This window comes from Pleurodeles waltl, chromosome 1_1 (assembly GCF_031143425.1).
Source record: "Pleurodeles waltl isolate 20211129_DDA chromosome 1_1, aPleWal1.hap1.20221129, whole genome shotgun sequence".
Classification (NCBI taxonomy): domain Eukaryota; kingdom Metazoa; phylum Chordata; class Amphibia; order Caudata; family Salamandridae; genus Pleurodeles; species Pleurodeles waltl.
This window is the reverse complement of record NC_090436.1, coordinates 63700941-63723617: the sequence shown is the minus strand read 5'-3', so window position 1 is coordinate 63723617 and position 22677 is coordinate 63700941. Positions and strand designations below refer to the sequence as shown.

Here is a 22677-nt window from a genome sequence, read left to right as displayed (position 1 = left end):
TTGTTGCAGAGTGCTTGGGATGGGATGACGTCATTGTTGGCAGCTGAAGTTTTGAAGAACTCCTTGACAATGGTGAAGAGTTCTTTGGCATTGTTGGGGTTGGCTTTGAGTCTGAGAGTTGGATCTTTTTCTTTGCAACTCATAGTTGTTGGTGGTAGAGGTTGAGGGAGGCTTTGCATGTGCATATTGAGTTGTAACAGCTTGACTGCCCTTTTCAGTGTGTTGCAGCTTGGTATTTTATCCCTTGCTTACTTCCTTGGTGCTTTCTGCCTTTCTGCTTCCCTCACTCTGCCTGCTTCCTTGCCTGCCTCCTTTCTGGTCAGCATCCTTGGGGCAGCAGTGGTGCCCTGGTGCTCCCAACTTTCCCCTCTATCCAGTTCCCCCTGAGCTCCTTAGCCCAGCACGCTCCCCAGTCTGTTCCCTGGTGCTGCCTGCATCTTTGCCTGTTTGCTCTCTAGTGACACCTACTCACCTGCTGCTCAATCCTCTTATACTGTCTGCCAGTATTCTCCCTAGGCTCCTGTCATCCTTCACATGCCTCTTGCAAAGGCCCCCTCTCTCTCACAGGAGTGGCTTGTCTGAGTCCCTCCCAGTATCCAGGCTGAAGACACAGAAGATGTTCTGGCAGATGGCTTCTATGGCTCAAGCCAGCAGTGTCTCAGTTGACACAGTGTTATCTATGTGGGTTTAGGGAGTAGTTGTCCCAGAAACACATGTGACTTCTACTGGAGCCTGGATCGGCCAGTGCCACAAAATATTGGGTGAAGAAACCCTCTCGCAACAAAATACGTTTATACAGTTGTAGTGGGTTTCCACCTGTGTGTCGCCATATCATTGTGTTTGAATATGGCAGCCATCTTAGGTGAGGGTAAACCCCCCTGAGTCAATAGAATTACTACATAAGGAAAAGCACTCTAGCCTCACAGTACCGTTCAAGAACATAGAGTATTATATAAATGCTACAACACAATACTATTTAGAAAAGCAGCGGGCAGAGCATTAAGAAGTGCATCATATCTTGTTGCACCTGTCCCGCTGCCTGAATGCTAGGCTTGACATGCTGTAGCAGCTGTTAGCTCTAAAACCTGCGTGTCAGCAGCAGAGGTCGTTTTTAGGGCAGTGGGTGGGAAACATATAAGACTGTATTGCTGTGCATAGAGACGCCTTTGTCCATAGATTGCAATAGAAAGGCTATTTAGGTGGATAAACACTACTTCTCAGGCTGCAATATATAAGTGCCATGAGAGTATCTATATGTGTTTGCTGCAATTCCGGAGTTTATTATTGACTGATAGGACAGCTCGATTGACTCTTGAGCACTGTGATAACTATTCTGCAAATCTATTGCAAAGGAGAGAGCCTGGAAAAATAGCTCATTTCACATCACCACAGCATCTGTCTTCCTGATTCTATATTCATGACAACCCACTAGTATCCATCCTCTAAACATGGTCATTCAAGGATAACCGTGGACTTATCTTGCTTTCTACCACTCATTTGAAGAGGCATCTCAAATTATAGACAAGTAGCAATTAGACCAGAATGCCATTGTTATTTGGTAGCTAAATATTCATGAAATATAACAAGGATCTTCACACATTTAAATTATTACACGTTTACAGAGGGACAAATACAAATCTAGTTAAATATATGAAATGAATTGTAATAGTACAAGTCACAAGGTAAGTGATAGTTAATAATAAAAAAAGGTTTTAAAACTTATTTACATACAGCTTCACACCACACTTTTGACACCTCCAATCACTGAACATGTCAATGTTACAAACTGACATGTGCAATGCTCACATGGTTTCACCAATGTGCATCATGTGCTCTATAGTGGCTTTAAGGTGTAGTTGAGCTGTTGAGCTGCTCACTTTGAACCCTGGGAGCATTGATGTTTGAGCAGGGAAGCTCATCGCTTGATCAAAGCATTGGGCACGTTTCACTCAGTTCTGCAACTTTACCGGCAATATTAAAAATAGACATTTACTTTGTCCTGCTCTAAGTAATGGTTGGATTTCTACATTAAATGAGCTGAAGTGCTTTTCTACTCCAAGCAATTGTCCTGTATCTATAATGGATGAGCGCATTTATAGAGTACACACAGTGGCGGCTGCCGCCAATCAAGGGTGGCGTGGGAAGGACTGTCGGTAAGCGGTGGTTACAAATATAAAAAAATTACTTTTCTGACTCCTGATGGCCGCCTTCGTGATGTTCCTCTCTTCCCTGCACTGGGGAACAAAGCACAGGCTCCCAATCCAGATGCTGCTCTCATGCTAAAGCAAGCATGAGAGCAGAGCCGGGATTGGCCTGAGCGGGCTGGTTTGATACTCGCTCGGGCACAGGGAGACTGTGCCATTTCTCCAACCTAGCTGTGTAACACAGCTGTGTTGGAGAAATGTAGGTACGCATATCAGTTTGGCTGGCATAAGACAGCCAGCCAAACTGACATGCGCACTTACAAGTGCCCACCACTCCCCTTACCTGCCATGGCCCGCCCTGCCCTAGACTCCCATGGCTCAGTCAGGCAGTGACAGATAATTATTTGTCACTGCCTAATTGCAGTGACAAATAATTGTTTGTCACTGCCTGGCTGAGCACGGGGGCGACGCTCCTCCGCTATTACGGAGGAGCCACCCCTGAGTACACACCATGTGAGAGGGACTCATAGTGTCAATCCTTTGAAACAAGCCTAACAAACCTGACATGTCTTTCCCTTTTCCCTGAAGATTTGTAAGGGAGGTATGGAGCCTAATGTCCAAAGGTAGTGAGTTCCAGATAAAACGGGCTTGCACCCTACATGTGCATCCACACAACTAATGGTACTGCATTTCAGAATCCTATAATGATCTTTAAATTTATGTATAGGTCGAGCCTAGAAGATAGGGGTGTCCTTTTTCCATCCACTATAGGGGATGCAAAACACGGGCAATTCCGCTGTGTCCACATCTGCCTCCCATGGATTACTCATTCTGGGCACAGAGGAGCATAAGACACGAGGAATTCTTATAACACTTAGCACAATCGGGGCCAGCCATTGATACCTAATGGTAATGATATTGACTTAAGCCCAGTGGCTGGTTCCTAACTGTGCTCTTCAGAGCATCTTCCCCTGCAGGGGAGCTTGAGTGTGATGTCTGCCTGCCAGGAGGACCCTGCAGGTAAGGGCTGCACACAGAGTTATCTGCTTGGGAAGTTACTTTAAGGTGCACTGTGAGGTAATGAGCAAGCCAACACAAAGGGTCTTGGGCATGCTATCACAGAGAGTGCTGCAATGGTTCAACAGTGAGAGTGATGTTGCACCTACCAGTATCTCCTGGTTTGTGAGGAGGAGATGAATAGGTCGAGGTTTGCTAAGATGGTGCAAGCAGATCTTAACCACTGCATTCACCCAGAGTCCCAGTGACATCTCATCATCAAGCTCTGCTTAGAACTTGACACCTGCAGGCCAAGACCACAGGTGCTGAGTGGTTTGAGTGGGAAGAGGGCAGGATTGATGACAATTTTAATTGCCTTAATCTTTACAGCATCCATTTGGTCCACGTTTTAAGTCCCAGAGCAGCCGCTCTAGAACTCATCCCAGACATGTACCAAGTAAAAGCTTTGTGTAGATCTGGCTGTGAACAGACACCTATGGAGGTCAAAGAGTGGATGTAAACAAGAGCAATAATGACGAGTCCTGTGCATCACTTGGCTCGAGCTTGTTTTTAATTTCTTCAGGAGCAAAAAATGTTCAACCCTCAGGGAAAACACCATTCCTTACACCCACATTCATTTTAGGGGCCGTCCCTTAGGATTCAGAGCCTTTGTGACAGTAAGACAGTTGCCAAAATCTACCCTGACGAGTTGTCAAGCTAAAACCCAGTTAATGGGAGCTAGACACAAGTGCTGAAAAACAGGAAAATAGGAAACAGAGCACCAGAAGGAGTTATTCTTTGGTAGTAAGGATGTACAGGAGACATGTGTGAGAGAAATGCTTAACTGTTTATACACTCTGAGAGAGGAAGGCTTAGTATTCTATTTATTGCTTGATTTACACAACAGAATGGGTACTCTGTGATTGGGCCACACTTTACATCAAAACACCGGATTAGGTCAAGAAACAGGAGGTGTGGTGGTGCTGCTGGCTCACCTGGAGGGATCAGAGGCGCCCACAGAGCTGCACATCTGCCAGAATACTCTACTAGTGAGTGAGAAGAAGCAAGACAGACTTGTCACTCACCAACACATCTGGTTAGATCTGTTAAGAGCTGGGATGGGAAAGAGCCAATTACCTTCCAACGGAGTAAGCGGAAGACTTTGCAGTGAAGGAAAGACAAGAGCTAGAAAGTGGAAGGTGGAAACACATGGACAGTCCAATGAGATTGCAAATTGAAGCGAGAGTGTAGAGATTTAAATGCCCACTACCAATGGTGGCAGAGTAGGAGAGACATGTTGCAAAGTGCTGCAGCTGGGAGTGTCCAGAAGGAATTTCAATATATCGCCTTGATGGCAAGGATGGTTAAATTGAAAGGCGGGCACACACATAAAAAAACAAGTAATGTACAAATAGGATCATTACTGCACAAAGGATAGTTAAATTTTGATACATGGAACTGGCCTTTATTGAAAATTGAAAATGAAGAGGTCTGAACTGAGAAAACTGAAGCGAAATTAATAAGCACTGGCAAAGCCAATAGGCCTCGCCTATGTGAGCTCTGTTAGCTTTGCCAATGTTTCTTAGCCATGTTGCAACATGGCTGAAAGTAAAGAAAATAAAGCTGTATCAATGACACAGCCAGCGTTGACCTCGTCATAGCGCTTTTTAGGTCGAGCATAGCAGCACGCAAGTGCTTCTTTCCCGATGTGTTGGTATGTATCTGGGCTTTTAACCATGCCCGTCGCACGCCCATCACTATCACTCATTCGTGGGCTTGCCTTTCAAAAATCCTTTTGTTTTGTTGGCAAATGCTTTACGTTTGTCCCTCCTTGGGGTGATTTTGTTACCGCCTTGGGGAACCACCCTGTTACATGGATACTTGCACGTTTGCCAATAACTTTGACTGCAAGCAAACTTCTTTTTCCTTTTGTGTCTCTCCTTGATGCTCACTGTGGTGCTTTGAATCAGTTTGCTTATGTTAACTGTTTTACTTTTAGTTTGTGTGGCAAGAAAAGTCCAGTTAGTTATTTACAACGCTAATAGCTCGAACTCGAGCAAACGCGAGACCCATTGCATTGCAAATGCTTGTTTTTAATTTCAACAATGCTGCACTAAAGCCAGCGCTGCTTTACAATATGGCTAAAAAAACATTGACAAAGTCAATAGATCTCCCATCAGTGAGAACTTTTGGCTTTGCTAACGCTTGTTTGTCTTCTGGGGCCATTGTGGTAGTGCCATGAAACATCTGCCAAAAATAGCCAGGCCCTGTTCAGGCTACAATTCATGACATTACTCATACTGCCGTCAAGAAACTAGGTAATGTTTTATATAAAAAAACATGGCTGTGTGGTTTGAGTTAAAACAAAAGTGTTTGCTCTTTAAGCGCATTTTCTAATCCTACTTGGGGTGGGTTTACATACATTGCACCAGTGCTGGTGCAGTGTTGACCCAACGCTTCTGCACTTCTTGGATGCATGTGTTACGCTCGTACTGAGGCAGTTTTTGATGATATTTGCAGCACATCAACGTTTTAAATAAAATGATGTGTGCACTGACTAACCAGGGCAAAGACGTCCAAACGACAGTGCTCGACTGCTGTAGCACCAGTGCAATGTGTATAACGTAGCGCCTGGGGGGCCAGCTTCTGTGGCCCAACTATAATCTCCTTTCTGGTGAGGGGAGTCACCATTTAGGCTTCATGTGGAAGGCGCAACAGCATCCCGAAGATGTCCAAGATCAAGCATGCAGGCGTGGAATTGAAACAGTGCTCAAGAGTGCCTATCAGAAGGGTTTCTAGGTGCTTCGGGAGTTGAGGGGGTGGCTGCGTTAGCAAGCCACGCCTTTGTTGAGAGCCAGGTGTGATCTAGCCTACCTAGGGACGGGGTGTTCTTGCAGAAGATGCTTGTCTCAAAAAGGTGGAGTGGGCTTGGACAAGGTCAGTCATGTGCAGCCACCAAGTTGGCTGACGAGTAAAGTGCTCCCTGCTGGCACCTGAGAATGACTTGCAGGTCAGATACTTAAATCCAAACAAAATGGGCTCAATCAGTGTTTAATTGAGCTGGTAGTCTCCGGTGCTGGGTACTGGCAATTATTTTTGTGCCTCAAGCATTTTCTGCAAGCAAAAGACACACATGGGAAAGACGGAGGAAGAGAGAAATGAAAAATTGTCACAAAGGGAGAAAGCAGAAAGCTGCAAGAGTGAGCTGAAGGGGCAGGGAGTGGCTGTAAATGGATTGAAGAGGCCCGAGATGGCTCAGGATTATGCTGCCTCAGTATTCTGTGCTCCCATATTTAAATGCAGCAGCCGCGTGTTTGAGAGGAGAGCTTTGAGCAATGGCACACTTTTATTTACAAATTAAGCACTCAAGCCTTTTTCCTTAGGAGGTAAATAAATTGAGTTACATGAATACCTGTTGTTTGCAGTGCTATGAAAAGTGGCATATTGAACCAGCAAACACTTTATAAAACAGGTTAATTTACCATTCTTTTGTTGCACAAGAGCACAGAACCCTATGATCAGGCCTCCTCACGTGTAGTGTGGCTGGCAGGGAAGGCTACTTTACAGAACCGGTGGTGAGCCTCTTATCTGGTCAAGTCTGTGCAAACCCTGTGCCTGCTCGCATCCTGGCAAGCTGCAGAAAATGGTGGGAGAGGCCTTGTATGTGAAATCGTTACAAGTTACCACTGTTAGTGTTGAATTTAATAGAAAGTGCCTCTGACTTTCTTCCTGCATGAGGCCAGGTAGGAAGGCAGTATCACTCTCCCCACATCATGTGTGTTAGAGAATGGTTTCCATCGCAGTGGGAGGCGGGGCTGTCCATGCCAGGTTTTCAAGGTGACCTCTGATGAGCTTAATTGAGTATCTGTCATTCAGTTCTTCAAATATATCTTGAGGATATCCTGCAAATCTGGCATGGATCCGGCTCTCCTGGATTTAAGCTGGACATCCTTGCACTAGAACATTTAGGCCCATATTTATGCTTTTTTAGCACCTCATTTGCGTCGTTTTTTGACACAAAAGCGGCACAAACATACAACTAGAATTGTATTTTTTAAGTTTGCACCAAAAAATGGCACAAATACGGCGCTACAAAAGTATGATGTAAGACTTGCAGGCATTAACTTATCACTTTTTCATGCCTTCACCAATCGCAGGGGCATGACATCAGACAACATGCCTGCATCTTCACCGCACACCCCTCTCCTTCTTACTCTGAGCACAAAGTTTTTCAGTGCTTAAGAAACTACACAACTTTCAGCATTCGGGCCGAGTTCATTGGTCGACATATTTCTTGTGATTTATTTTTGCCATTTAATTTCCTGAACTGCACTTTCCTCCAAAAGTTAGTTCGCTTTATTTTTAGTAAAGTGTTGAGAATGCTGAGAAATGACTTTGTGTGTGCGGCGAGACACATTTGTTTATTTTAATGAATAGCAAGTAAAATAAAAGTAATCGAAATGGAAAGACAATGGCGGCATGACTTAAACAGAAACCCATCTCCCCATGCTTGCTGCTGAGATATTGAGATATTAGAATGGCACTGAAAATGTGCATTATTAGTGGTGTGTTTTGGAGAGTATGCAAATCAAAAGGAAAATAAGGTCTTGTCAATAAAAACGCCGATTCTCTCTTTGTAGTTATCCTGAGGTGAGTTTCCAAAAGGTACTCAAGTGGGTCATAGAACAGTGATGGTTGTAGGTTTGTACAGCTGGAGAACGAGCTAGCTAAAGAACGGGAGCAAGCAGGCTCCAGGGCGAAAGTAATCATTTTTTCCTATTTCCTGAAAATGCTCTCACTTTGAAGTCAAAAGCAAAAGAAATGCCATGCTCCCTCAAGACACAGCTTGACATTTGATCTTGGTCTTTAAATGCCCAGAAAATGTGACAAGATAAGAACAAGAATTAAAGGCTTGTTTATTAGAAAAAACGAGTTTGTGGAAGAATACAGTAAACATGTCTTTCTCAAGGGGAGGAACGAACTGAACCTGGACAGGTTAAGCCATCAAATGAAAAGCAAGAAAATGTGAGTTAAAATCCACAAAGCCAACAGCAAGCAAAGAGCAAAATAGGTAAATTTTCTGAAACTCCTTCTGAAGTCTCTAGCATAATCAGGCTGCTACCCTGTCTGGTAGGCTGCAACCTAAAAAAGCAACAGATCTTGTGGGGCATGATATGAAATCCATGACACATCAGGGCTGGGCTATTTGCAAATATACCACTGCAGGCCAACAGGGCATTACTAGCTGTGTTGGGGCAAGCTTCAAGGCAAATAAATGTGAACATGTGTGAGTGAAAATGGCTGAGAGTGAATGAGAGAATAAAAGTGTTGGACCTGTCAGCCGTAGGGTGTTCTTCTGCCTAAATGTTTTGCCTTACTCCTCCTGTTTTGCTGATCTCGTTTTTGCTTGGCTTGGGACTCTGCACACTTTATCACTGCTAACCAGTGCTAAAGTGCTTGTGCTCTCTCCTTCACACGTGGTGAAATTGGCTTACACAAAACTGGCACATTTAATTTACCTATAAGCCCCCTAGTAAAATGTACTACACGTGTCCAGGGCCTGTAAATTAAGTGTTGCTAGTGGGCCCACAGCACTTATTGTGCCACCCATGTAAGTGGACATTTAAATATGTCTTAGGCCTTCCATTGCAGCCTGTGTGTGTGTATTTTTTAGCTGCCATTTTGATCTGGTAAAATAAACCTTCTGCCAAGCCTCAACCTTCCTTTTTAATGCATATAGGTCACCCCTAGAGCAGGCTCTAAACACTTTACAGGGCAGGGTGCTTTTAAAGTTTTACATGTCCTGGTAGTGAAAAACTCTTAAATTAGCTTTTCACTACTGCAACTCCTACCTCTCCTGTAGGATAACATCGGGTTTCCTTATAACACCTAATGAGTGATAACTTTTGATTGGCAGTGGGTAGGAAAGTCATGTCTGGTGCCTGCGGCATTGTAATTTAAAACCCTCTTTAATGGTAAAGTCAGATTTTAATCCACAGTTCTGAAAATGCGGGTTTTAGAAAGTTGGCATTTTCTTTTCCTAACCATCTGGTGCCTGTACCTGGGTCACATGACTGGATGTAGTTGGCAGTTGGCCCTTGTGTGTTCCTTCTAGAAGGTACCACAAAGGAAGGTCAGATTGTTGGCAGGATGGTCCATCTGTGACGTGATTGGGTGGCGAGTTTACAGCTTCCATTTTAGGACATCCTCAATCCTCATCCCTACTTCTCATCCCTATTTCTCATCCATCATCTCTACTTCTCATCCATCATCCCTACTTCTCTTCCATCATTCATACTTCTCATCCCTCATTCCTGCTTCTCATCCATACTTCTCTGTCATCATCCCAACTTGTCATCCATCATCCCTGCTTCTCATCCCTACTCCTCATCGTCATCCCTACTTCTCATCCCTACCTCTTGTCCATCATCGCTACCTCTCATCCATCATCCCTACTGATCATTCATCATCCCTACTTCTCCTATCTCATCCATACTTCTCATTCATCATCCCTACTTCTCATTCCTACTTCTCATCCTTACTTCTCATTCATCATCCCAACTTCCCATGCTTCTCAGCCCTACTTCTTAACCATCATCCCTACTTCTCATCCATAACCACTGCTTCTCACCCATCATTGATACTGAACATCCCTACTTCTCATCCATCATCCCTACTTCTCTTACATCATACTTACTTCTCACCCTTACATCTCATGCATTATCCCTACTTCTCATCCATCACCTCTACTTCTCATCCTACTCATTATCCATCATCCATACCTTTCATTCCTCATCCCTCAGTCATACTAACTCACTTTCAATGTTGTGCAACACCCCTTCACACTGAGTGGTTGTCAACAGCCAATCAAAGTTTCTATTGGTCTAGCCACTGAAAAAAACAACCTTCTCATTGCACACCCTGGTTGATGACAGAGGAGAGGAAGTACAACTGGTGTTTGCTTCTATTGAATCCAAGGCTGTACAACATGTAATTTTATTTAAGTAAGTGGTTATTTTTGGACATTTGGGGAAGAGAAGGGCCCTTCAGCCTTGACCATAAATCAACACATGGAGAGAGGGCTATCATCAGAAACCTTTTCTGGTGTCAGTAATATCTCTGTCTAGGCCTTGCTCTTCCTGGTTTCCTACACAACTGCGGCAGGCACAGCCACTCAAATCTGCAAACTGCTAGGAAAGGAAAAAAATGCAACTCTCAGATCTTAAATCAGACTCAGAATAAAATATTTTCTTTATTACAAATAAAACTGAAACCAGAAACGGTTTCTGGTGAACTGTCTTACCCTGTCTCTAAGAGTTGATTTTAAACATTTGGGGCCTGATTACAACTTTGGAGGAAGGTGTTAATCCGTCCCAAATGTGACAGATATACCACCAGCCGTATTACAAGTCCATTATATCCTATGGAACTCGTAATACGGCTGGTGGTAAATCCGTCACATTTGGGACGGATTAACACCTCCTCCAAAGTTGTAATCAGTCCCTTTGTTTGTTACAATATTAAACTGAAACCAGAAAAGGTGTCTGATGACCTGTATATCGCTGTCTACAAGTGTTGATTTATGGTCTAAGCCAAGGACCCTTGTCTTTCCCAAATATCTTAGTTTCCGCAGAGGCCTGTGTAAATAGAAAGCACTCAAGTAAAATGAAATGTTGTACTGCGTTGGAATCTTTGGAAGCAAACAAACCGCACAGAGTGCAATGAGAAGGCTATTTTTTCAGTGGCTAGGCCAATAGAATGCAGCCCTCCCTCTTAAATCTGATTGTCTGTTGCAGCCAATAAGAATGAAGGTGTATTTCACAACACTGGATGGTTGTTGTCATGACTGAGAGATGAGGAATGAGAAGCAGGGATGGTTGATAATGGATGAGGTATGAGAAGTAGGGATAAGATGTAGGGATAAGACATAGGGATGATGGATGATTAATGAGAAGTAGGGACGAGAAGTATGGATGAGAAGTAAGGAAAATGGAAGAGAAGTAGCGATGATGGATGCGAAGGAGGGATAATGAAAGATGGGTGCGATTTAGGGATAATGGATGATGCATAAGCACTAAGGAAGATGGATGAGAAGTAGGAATGATGTATGATGAATGAGAAGTAGGGATGACGTATGAGGGATGAGAAGTAGGGATGATGGATAAGAAATCTGGATTATGAACTAGAAGTAGGGATGATGGATAATTAGTAGGGATGATAGGAGTGATGAACGAGTAGTAGTACTGAGAAGTCAGTTTGATAGGTGAGAAGTAGAGATTATGGTTGAGAGGTGGGGTTAAAAGTAGGAATGATGGGTAGAAGGGATGAGAATTAGGGATGATGGAAGAGAAGTAGGGATGATGGATGAGAAGTTGGGTAGAGAAGGACGGGTGAGGAATGAGTATTAGGGATGAGAGGCAGGGATGGGGGATGAAGGATGACAAGTAGGGATGATGGATGAGAAGCAGGAATGAGAAGTAGGGATGATGATGAAAGGTAGAGATGATTGATAAGAAGCAGGGGTGAGAAGTAGGGATGATGGATGAGAAATAGGGATGAGAAGAAGGGATGAGGAGTGGGGAATGAGGATGTTCTACAATGGATGCTGTATGCATGGTGCCTCCCCAGTCCTGGCCCCTTGGAAAAGGGGATAAAGGCTAAGGAATCCAAACAGCAGGCACTTCCTAGACAACAATTAGACCAACAATCAAAATTTTGCAAGCGGCAAGACATGCAGCACCTGCATTTTAACAAAGAGCATATATGATGTCCCATCACTAAAATGAAATTGAAACACACAATGCAACAATGTAAACATCCACAAAATGACATAGCCTTACTGGATAACCCATCATAACAATGGTAAATCATAAAAAATACATTAAAACCCAAAGATGATGACCCAAAGTTCAGTCTTGATCTCTAAATGTTATTGTACTTTTTGAAAAATGTATATAAAGATATTCAAACAAGCAAAAACTGTCTGTAGGAAGACCTGAAAAGGAATACTCATCCAAGCAGCAATTTAAGATTTTACCAAATCCAGCAAGGAATGTAAACTTCGAGATGGATCTAAATATTTCTCCTAATCCAACACTGGCACCTTTGTTCTATGCAGGCCAAAACACATTCCTACTAGAGGTGTGTGAAATTAAAACTTTAATAATTCACAAAGAAAGGCAAAGTCTGAAGTTTGGTGTCACCAGACCTCATTCCTTGCAGCCTAAAGTTCTGTCTGCTGGGAAAGATTTTCTCTAATGTTGCTCATGCCTATCCTAAGCCCTCAGTGGCAGTGGTGAAGCATTCTAGCTGTCAATCAATAGTTGATGCTTCGCATTACTTGCTGCTCAGTGTTCCACCCTGGAACTTCAGGCATTAGAGAATGGGAAATGCACAGATTCTTAGTAATGAGGGTGCAAGTGGGAGCCTAACGAGCAGCATGGTCCTGAGCCACAGTGAGGATATTGGTGTCATTCCCAAGTACCCTTTGCTGTTCCTTTTTTTAACTGCAGCAGTTTTGCACTTCACAAAGCATTTAGGCCTCGATGTACAGAGCAATTGTGCAGTCGCAAATAGCTAATTTCGCCATTTGCGATCGCAAACTGGCCTCGTACAATGTACCATTCCTATTTTGCGAGTCGGTATTCTGTTACCGACTCGCAAAATAGGGATTGCGACTTGCAATTAGGAAGGGGCGTTCCAAGGGGGTACCTTCCTAATTGCGACTCACAGGCCCATGTATGATTGTTTTGTGAGTGTGGATGTGGTCACAAAACAATCGCAGTTAACACCAGTTTCAAATTGGTGCTATCCAAACCCCTTCCCCTTTGTGAATAGTGGCAAAAGAAATATTTCAGAGTAGGAAGTGGCGGCCGCTGCATATGTCAAGGAGGGGGTCAGGGGTGCGACATAGGACGGGGGATTTATTTAAAAAAAAAAAAGGAAATCACTTACCTTGCACCGCCCATCTCCTGTCGCTGTCTCCTGCTGCCTCGCTCCTCTTGTGGTGCCCCAGCATTCGCTGGGACACCAGTCTAGGCTTCCCAGCAATCCTGGTGCTTCTTACATGCCAAACATAGCATGTAAGCAGCATCAGGATTGGTCTAAGCGGCAGTGACTGACGCTCAGACACAAGCCTGGGGTCTGTGCTGTTTGCCCTGCCCGGCTGTGTATACAGCCCGGTTGGAGAAACCCAAGCGCACATGTGTGTTTGGCTGGCCTGAAACGGCCGGCCAAACACACTTGCGCACTTAGTGCATTCTCCCCACTCCCACTTCCCCGTGGCCCAGCCCCGCCCCACCCGCCCCTCCGTGCACATGCTGCCTGAGCCAGCAGATGAAAAATAAAACTATAGCAAGCTATTGTTTTATTTTTCATCTGCTGGCTCATCCAGGGGGGCGACACCCATTCGCCACTACAGAGGAGCCGCCCCTGGGCAGTGGTCACACTGTCCACTGCCTACTCTGGAAAAAATTAAAAGAAAACCTTTCATTTTTGTTTTTGAAATGCATCTCATTTTCCTGTAAGGAAAACAGGCTGCATTTACAAAAAACAGCTTTTTAAAAAAAGCAGTCACAGACATGGTGGTCTGTTGACCCCAGCAGGCCACCATCCCTGTGAGTGCGGCCATTCCCAAATGGATCATGAATTGCAACCTTCCTCATGAATATTAATGAGGCAGATCCTCTGCGACCCATTTGGGAATCGCTAATAGTGTCTCAGACACTGTTGTACATTACAGATTGCCACTCGCAATTTGCGACTCGCAAAAAAATGCAAATTGCAAATCACAATCTGTGATGGGCATACATCGGGCCCTTTGTTTCCCAAATTTAAGCACACATAATTCATATGACTTTTAACCCTCAGCAAATCCAAACCAACAGACAACACTCAGATACTTGCTTGTATGCACGCATCATTGATATGCACACATGCTCACCTGCTGCACATGAAATGAATAAGTATCAGTGCTCAGTCTTGATACTTGCACGTACATGCCCCCTATTGAAACCAACACTCTCGCCACTTGTCTACGATGGCTGAATTAACATGTGTACACCATTCAGACACTCAGGCACACATCTCACCAAATTCAATATTTTTCCCACTGATCCACAACTACCAAGTTCACAATTATATAATATTAAGACATTCCCTCCTGCATGCCACAATACTAATGTATAACTCCAGGTACTACACCATTATATCCTACTGCCAAGGGTAATAATGATTGTTAAAGGTCCTCTCTTTCATTTTATATTGAGACAGAGCACCTTTAACAACCATAACAACACGGAGAAGAAAGGCTATGATGCTACTCGAACATTCCATCCACAGAGGGAAGAAGTTTAAAAAATAAATATATTGAATTTGTGAGAAGGGAGAGTTAGGCTTACCTGGGGTGACGCCCACAATGACCTCCTGGTCCCAACACACAGGAAAGAGCTCCTAGAGCAGGAAAGGGAGGGTAGCCTGGAAGAACAGACATCTATGGTAAGGCAATGAAAGAAAGAGGTACACTAACAGCAGGAAAGGAACAGACAGTACAGATAGAAGAACGACTGGAGATGGCCCAGCAAGGTGGGTGCCATAAAGATAGAGACTAAGAAGGCTTTCCTGCAGGAGGAGCAGACAGTTGGAGTAAGGCACACAAGAATGCCACCCACAGAGGAAGTGTCTGCCGAGCATTAGGTGTTGGGTTTTTTACATTCTCCCTTTATTAGTTTTCAGGCACATTAAATTTCAAGTGGAACAACACACAAAGGAGGTGAGAAGCTTACATTTTGTGATAAAGAAAAGGAGAATGCTAAGAACTTGAACCATATAATTTTAGAGGTGGGTGGTATTTGAAAATACTCTCCATTGTAGAAGAAGTGCTAAATTCAGTGGATTATCCACCCACTCAATTTTCCGCACCAGGACAGATCCACCATATTGACATTATGTGCAACACAAATTCCACCAGTGGGTCCTCTGTGGCATTTACCATACTTACGGTCACATGTGCGAATATTTGGAATTGCGATTCCCTAATTGTGATTCCATGCAAATCGCAATTAGGGATTCGCAATTCTAAATGTAAGAAACTCCACTGAGTTTCTTTTGCGATTCCCGGTGGGTCGCAAATAGACCTGCCTCATTAATATGAATGAGCTAGGTCGCAATTTGCGACTCACCGGGAATCACAAAAATCACAGGGATGGTGGCCTGCTGGTGTCAGCAGACTACTATGTCTGTGACTGCTTTTAAAAAAAACAATCTTTTTTTTTAAAACGCACCCTGTTATTCTTATAGGAAAACAGGGTGCGTTTAAAAAGAAAAAAATTAAACTTTTCAGTTTCGTTTTTTAAGAATAGGCAGTGTTCCGTGGGACCTCTTCCTGCTCTTAAAAAACTTTTTTGCATGCATGGGTTAGCAACAATTTGAAATTGGTGCTAACTGCGATTGTTTTGCAACTGCATTTACGGTCACAAAACAATCATACATACCACTTAGATTCAGAATTAGGAAGGGACGCCCTGGACACGCCCCTTCCTAATACCGAATCGCAGAACCAAAATTGCGATTCGGTAACAAGTTACCGAATCGCAGTTTGGGCTTTGTACATCCCAAAAAGCATTTTTCTAGTCGCAGACGGGCCAATTCTGCGAATCGGCCCGTTTGCATCTATAAAAATGCTTTATACATGTGGCCCATAGTACCTAATTTAGAGTTGTGTGGTAAGAGAGATTTTAGACCGAAGTGCAAATTCATGTTACGAATCCATGTGAATTTTTTCCAGCAGAGGGATAGTAGTGTCGTAGTTTGGACTCTTGCTCTGAGCAAGACTGCTGGTCTCAGGATGACAGTACTTTCGTTTGTAGGTGACTAAGGGGGTCATTACAACCCTGGCGGACGGTGTTAAAGCAGCGGTAATACCGCCAACAGGCCGGCTGACAAAAAAAGGGAATTATGACCCTGGCGGAAACCGCCAACAAAGACAGCCACTTTAACACTTCGCCCGCCACGGTGGTACAGACAAACAGCGCGGCGGTCACTGCCAACAGACAGACGTAAGACAATGTACCGCCCACAGTATTACAACCCGCCAATCCGCCACCTTTTCCGGGGCGGATTCACCATGGATAAAAGCACGGCGGAAACAGCTTTTGCTATGGGAAAACGCTCACCTTAACGTATCCCACGAGGAACGATGAATCCATGGAGCCAGAACTCCAAATACTCCCTGCCCTTGTGTTTCTGCTCTTCTACGACCAACAGCTACGTAGGCGCCGCAGACAACGGTGAGTACTGCGCCTACGACATGGGGGAGGAGGGAGGCAAAAGTTAGGGGGACACCCACCAAACACCCCCACCCCCACCTTTGCATATTACAACATACACACCAATGCATTCACAAAAATCACAGTAACAACCCACAATCCCCCCGGAAGAATGAATACACAAAGCGAAAATTGGTCAAACAATGTAATGTGCCAATATACATGTCATACAAAAATATACAGATATATATTTGAAAATCAGTCATAATTATATACAATACGAGAAGTAGTTCAGATATGTACATAACAATGTCCGTGCACCATCAGTCCAAAAATACATGGGCGAGGCCCACAAACAATACCTGACCACAATCGGAGAGAACACTGCCAGGGCATCAGATAGAAATACTACAGGCACCTCAGGGGGAAGGGAAGGGGGGGCACCTCAGCCGGAGGAGTGCAAATCCAGAACCACGACGGGGCTCCATGCCCATTTATGCCCTCCTGGGGAGTGCAAAGCAACAGTCTCTCAAGTCTCTACAGTGGGTGGGTTGCCCACTGTTCAATCCTGGGGAGTGCAAAGCCACAGTCTCTCAAGTCTCTACACTGGGTGGTTTGCCCACTGTGCCATCCTGGGGAGTGCAAAGCCACAGTCTCTCAAGTCTCTACAGTGGGTGGGTTGTCCACTGTTCAATCCTGGGGAGTGCAAAGCCACAGTCTCTCAAGTTGATGCAGGTCTCTACTGGTACTGGGGGGGACTGGTGCCCAGACTGGATGAGTCTCCCCGTGAAAGGTCGTGTCCTGTCACTGTCCCAGCTGCACATGGGATAAGGATGCCTGATGTGGCGGGCCATTCATTCCTACCCGGTGCATTGCCCTGTTCAGCGGTGCTTTGCCATGGCGGTCTTTGCCCTGTTCAGCGGTGCTTTGCCATGGCGGTTCAGGACTGTTCAGCGGTGCTTTGACATGGCGGTCTTTGCCCTTTTCAGCGGTACTTTGCCATGGCGGTCTTTGCCCTGTTCAGCGGTGCTTTGCCATGGCGGTTCAGGACTGTTCAGCGGTGCTTTGACATGGCGGTCTTTGCCCTTTTCAGCGGTACTTTGCCATGGCGGTCTTTGCCCTGTTCAGCGGTGCTTTGCCATGGCGGTTCTGGACTGTTCAGCGGTGCTTTGACATGGCGGTCGGTGCCCTGTTCAGCGGTGCTTTGCCATGGCAGTTCAGGACTGTTCAGCGGTGCTTTGCCATGGCGGTTCAGGACTGTTCAGCGGTGCTTTGCCATGGCGGTCTTTGCCCTGTTCAGCGGTGCTTTGCCATGGCGGTCTTTGCCATGTTCGGCGGTGCTTTGCCATGGCGGTTCTGGACTGTTCAGCGGTGCTTTGCCATGGCGGTCTGTGCCCTGTTCAGCGGTGCTTTGCCATGGCGGTCTTTGCCCTGTTCAGCGGTGCTTTGCCATGGCCGTTCAGGACTGTTCAGCGGTGCTTTGCCATGGCGGTCTGTGCCCTGTTCAGCGGTGCTTTGCCATGGCGGTCTTTGCCCTGTTCCGCGGTGCTTTGCCATGGCCGTTCAGGACTGTTCAGCGGTGCTTTGCCATGGCGGTCTTGATAAGGACATTGGTGTGTGGCATGACGTTCTATACACTGGACATTGGTGTGTGGCATGACGTTTCATCATTGCCCAGCGGGGCTGTGGCAGCCGGGGCCCTCCAGGGCACTGACTCCGGCGGTGGCGGTGGTCTCCTGACCAGTGACGATAGTGGGGCCCTCCTGGGCACTGACTATGGCGGTGGTCTCCTGACCAGTAACGATACTTGGTCCCTCCTGGGCTGTGACTCCAGCAGTGGCGGTGGTCTCCTGACCAGTGACGATAGTGGGGCCCTCCTGGGCACTGACTCCGGCGGTGGCGGTGGTCTCTGGACCAGTGACGATAGTGGGGCCTTCCTGGGCACTGACTCCGGCAGTGGCGGTGGTCTCTGGACCAGTGACGATAGTGGGGCCCTCCTGGGCTGTGACTCTGGCGGTGGTCTCCTGACCAGTGACGATACTTGGGCCCTCCTGGGTTGTGACTCTGGCGGTGGTCTCCTGACCAGTGACGATAGTGGGGCCCTCCTGGGCTGTGACTCTGGCGGTGGTCTCCTGACCAGTGACGATACTTGGGCCCTCCTGGGCTGTGACTCTGGCGGTGGTCTCCTGACCAGTGACGATACTTGGGCCCTCCTGGGCTGTGACTCTGGCGGTGGTCTCCTGACCAGTGACGATACTTGGGCCCTCCTGGGCTGTGACTATGGCGGTGGTCTCCTGACCAGTGACGATACTTGGGCCCTCCTGGGCACTGACTATGGCGGTGGTCTCTGGACCAGTAACGACGGTGCTGGCGGTTGTGTCTCGACCGCCGGAAATGATGGTGCATTTCTCTGCCGTGACACTCACAACAGGCTGGGCAGACTTCCTCTGGCCCTTCCCCACCTTTGGTGGAGTCACAGCTGACTCTCCAATCCCCTTGGAACCCATGTCAGTTGTTTTCCCACCTGGAGTCTTAACACGGTCCCGTCGTCCACTCTCCAATTTGATAGCCTTTACAGGGGGTGGGCTGCCAGTGCCTTGGCTCCGGGTCCTACTGCCTGCCCTGGTGGCCGGTGCACTCCAAAAACCTTGAACAGGCACCACTGGTATTGGAGGCGCTACGACGGGACTGATGAATTGGAGGGGGTGGGGTGGGGGCAAAAAGGTCAACTTTACAGAGGGACAGTTTCTGACGAACACTGGGATGGGTAGCTGGAGGGGGTCTGGGAGTGGAGGAAGAGGAGGTGGTTGTCGGAGGTGTCACTTTAGCTGTTTTGGGTTCAGGTGCAGGTACTGGAGGCTGTCGTGAGGTGGATGGATGTTGGGTGAGTGATTGCCGGCGTTTGTGTACTTTGGGAGGGGGCGTCACAGACACACTGGGAGAGGACACAGGGGACGTGTAAATGGCAGTGGAGGTGGTGAGTGCAGGTGAGCGGCTTGTGGTGCTGGGTGTCCTGGTGCGAATCATGGTGCCTGTAGATGTGGTGCATGCAGGTGTGTGTGTAGACGAGACTGGGAGGGAGGAGGGAGAAGAGGAGGAGGGGGACACAGTGGAGGCAGTGGATGTTGTTGTGTCTGTATGTGGCTGAGGCTTGCGTGAGTGCTTGTAGTGTGTGTGGTGCCTATGTTTGCTTGAGCTACTTGTGTGTGTTGACTTGTGTGCATGCTGGTCTGTAGGTGTGCTTGGGATGGGCTGGGGTACAGGAGATTGGGTCTGGGTGGAGGAAGTTGGAGGGGGGAGGCTAGACACAGGGACAATTGCTGCCATCAGTGCTGAGGCCAAAGATTGCAGGGTTCGCTGAAGGACAGCCTGACCAGAATGAATGCCCTCCAGGAATGCATTACCGTGTTGCAACTCTCGCTCTACACCCTGGAGGGCATTCACAATGGTAGGCTGCCCAACAGTGAGTGACCTGAGGAGATCAATGGCCTCCTCACTGAGGGCAGCAGGGGTGACTTGGGCAGGGCCTGAGGTGCCTGGGGCAAAGGTGATGCCCACCCTCCTGGGTGACCGGGCACGGGGCGAACGCTGAGGGGCTGCTGGGAGGGCGGTGCTGGTAGGGGAGGTGGCGGCTGTACCTGTAGAGGTGGGGGGCAGAGATGGGGCCGCCACCACAAGAGAGCCCACATCGTCGAACGAGTCCGTGTCGCTGCTTGGTGATCCGGTGGCCGACGTGAAGCTCCCCTCGCCCTCCGTCCCACTGGTGCATTCAGAGTCCGTGGTGTGGCCCTCCATGGCCATGTGGGATGCAGCTCCCTCGTGCTCCGGTGCCACTCTACCTCCGCCTGTTGATGCTGATGTACAAAAGGACAGGGAGAGCAGAAAAAGGAGGGGAGACAGAAGAAAGAGGGTTTTAGTGCATGCCATACCGCTACCGTTGGCGGACAAGACTAACACAGATGCCCCCTGCATTACGCCGTGCTCCTGCCCTCTGCACATGCAATTTCTGGGATATGGAATATATGGCAATGGTGGACATCGGCGCACATGGATGCCACAGGGGCAACTATACCTCGACTTGGCACTCTGCTGAGGTGGGGTAGAGTGCCACATGGCCTACATTACGGAGGGGCCTTGCCTACCTAACTCGCCCTGGCCGAGGTACACCCACAGCCCACCTCCACCATCCAGACACCTCCACTGCACGCAAAGTCCGCAGAATGAGGTTGTACTCACCCCCTTGTGTCTGCTGTGATGCCCTCAAGCGCCCATCTAACTCCGGGTAGGCCACCGCCAGGATCCGGAACATCAGGGGGGTCATGGTGCGACGGGCACCCCTCCCACGTTGGGAGGCCATCCCCAGCTGAGCCTCCGCCGTCTTCTTGCTGCAGCGGCGAATGTCCTCCCATCTCTTATGGCAGTGGGTGCCCCGTCTCTGGTGGGCCCCCAGGGTCCAGACCTCCTTGGCGATGGCACGCCAAATGTCCCTCTTCTGGTGGGCGCTGAGCTACATGACATGCACAAGGAAAGAGGAACAGTCATTACCAACTACACCGTCGTTGTGAGTGGCCCCCTCCCTACTCTGGCCATGTGGCCCATTCATTCCCATGCATTAATGTTCTATGGACTCTGCCCCCTTCCCTCTTCCAACCAGCCCTCTCCACCCAGGCCTAGCCCATCCAACGTGCTCCCTGTGTACTAACCTGTTGGTCTGGAGGACCGTAGAGTAGCGTGTACTGGGGGAGGACCCCGTCTACCAGTTTCTCCAACTCCTGTGCAGTGAAGGCAGGGGCCCTTTCCCCAGACGCAGCAGCCATCGTCGCTTCCAGACCGAGGTTACAGCAGCACTTGCAGTGTAGGTCCTCTCCTGTCGAAGGTCAGGTATCTAGTGATTGAACAGATAGAAAATGGCGGTGACGTCCGCGGCGGTGCGCATCATCACCGCCAGCGCACCTGTTCATTGGCTCCTGGGACCCATAGGGTCCAATGTTAACCAATGCAGCATTGCGCCGCGGTCTACGACCGCCTACCGCAACGGTGTGTAACGCCAGCGCTGTTACCCCACAATCCCATTGTCCCAGTTTAGAGGTCAGGCAGCCACCATTTCAAGGGCCCACATGGCTTCATTTCCTACTGCGTCACACATAGCTAGGCCTACACTCAACACACATACAGGAAGGGTTTTGTGAGTGGTGTAGTCTTGTGTGTGACTGTGGGTACATACCTGGAGGAATAATGACTGGTTCTTCGCTGTTGTCCTTCGTAGGCACCGTCTGCTGGGACATATGAGAAGATGGCGGAATCCTCCGGTGTACCGACCGCTGGTGGACCTGTTGACGATGGAAGAGCGACATGTCATCGTAACCTACCGGTTTGACCGTGCCACAATCCAGGAACTATGTACCCAGTTGGAGCCAGACCTGATGTCACCAATCCGCCATCCGACTGGAATCCCCCCTGACGTGCAGGTGCTGTCAGTGCTCCATTTCCTTGCAAGTGGGTCTTTTCAGACAACAGTGGACATGGCATCAGGGATGTCCCAGCCTATGTTTTCAAACGTGTTGTCCAGAGTGTTGTCTGCCCTGCTGAAACACGTAAGGAGATACATCATTTTCCCTAAGGTGGAGGTTTTGCCTACAGTGAAAGGTGACATCTATGCCCTTGGACTTACCCCCAAAGTCATAGGTGCTATTGATGGTACCCATGTAGCTCTGATCCCCCCCCCACAGGAGTGAACAGGTGTACAGGAACAGGAAGAGTTATCATTCAATGAATGTCCAGATGGTCTCTTTGGCAGACCAGTACATCTCGCAGGTAAATGCTATGTTCCCTGGCTCTGTGCATGACGCCTACATCCTGCGGAATAGCAGCATCCCTGATATGATGGGTCAACTCCAGAGGCACCGTGTATGGCTATTGGGGGACTCTGGTTACCCCAACCTTTCGTGCTATTGACCCCAGTGAGGAATCCCAGGAACAGGGCAGAGGAACGCTACAATGAGGCCCCTGGGCGGACTAGGAGGGTGATCGAATGCACCTTCGGCCTCCTGAAGGCCAGGTTCAGGTGCCTCCATATGACAAGTGGATCCCTATTCTACTCACCGAAGAAGGTGTGCGACTTCATCATCGCCTGCTCCATAATTTGGCTTTGCGACGGCAGGTGCCTTTTCTGCAGGAGGATGATCTAGATGACGGTGTTGTAGCAGCTGTGGAGCCTGTGGAGCCTGTGGACAGTGATGAGGATGAAGCTGATGAAGAAGACGACGACAACA

At 47.6% G+C, this 22677-nt stretch overlaps 1 protein-coding gene across 2 annotated transcripts in view; it reads left to right on the top strand.

Annotated features, from left to right (window-relative positions):
- Positions 1-22677, top strand: part of PHF24 (PHD finger protein 24) — a 334345-nt gene that overhangs the window by 189568 nt on the left and 122100 nt on the right. The window lies entirely within an intron of this gene.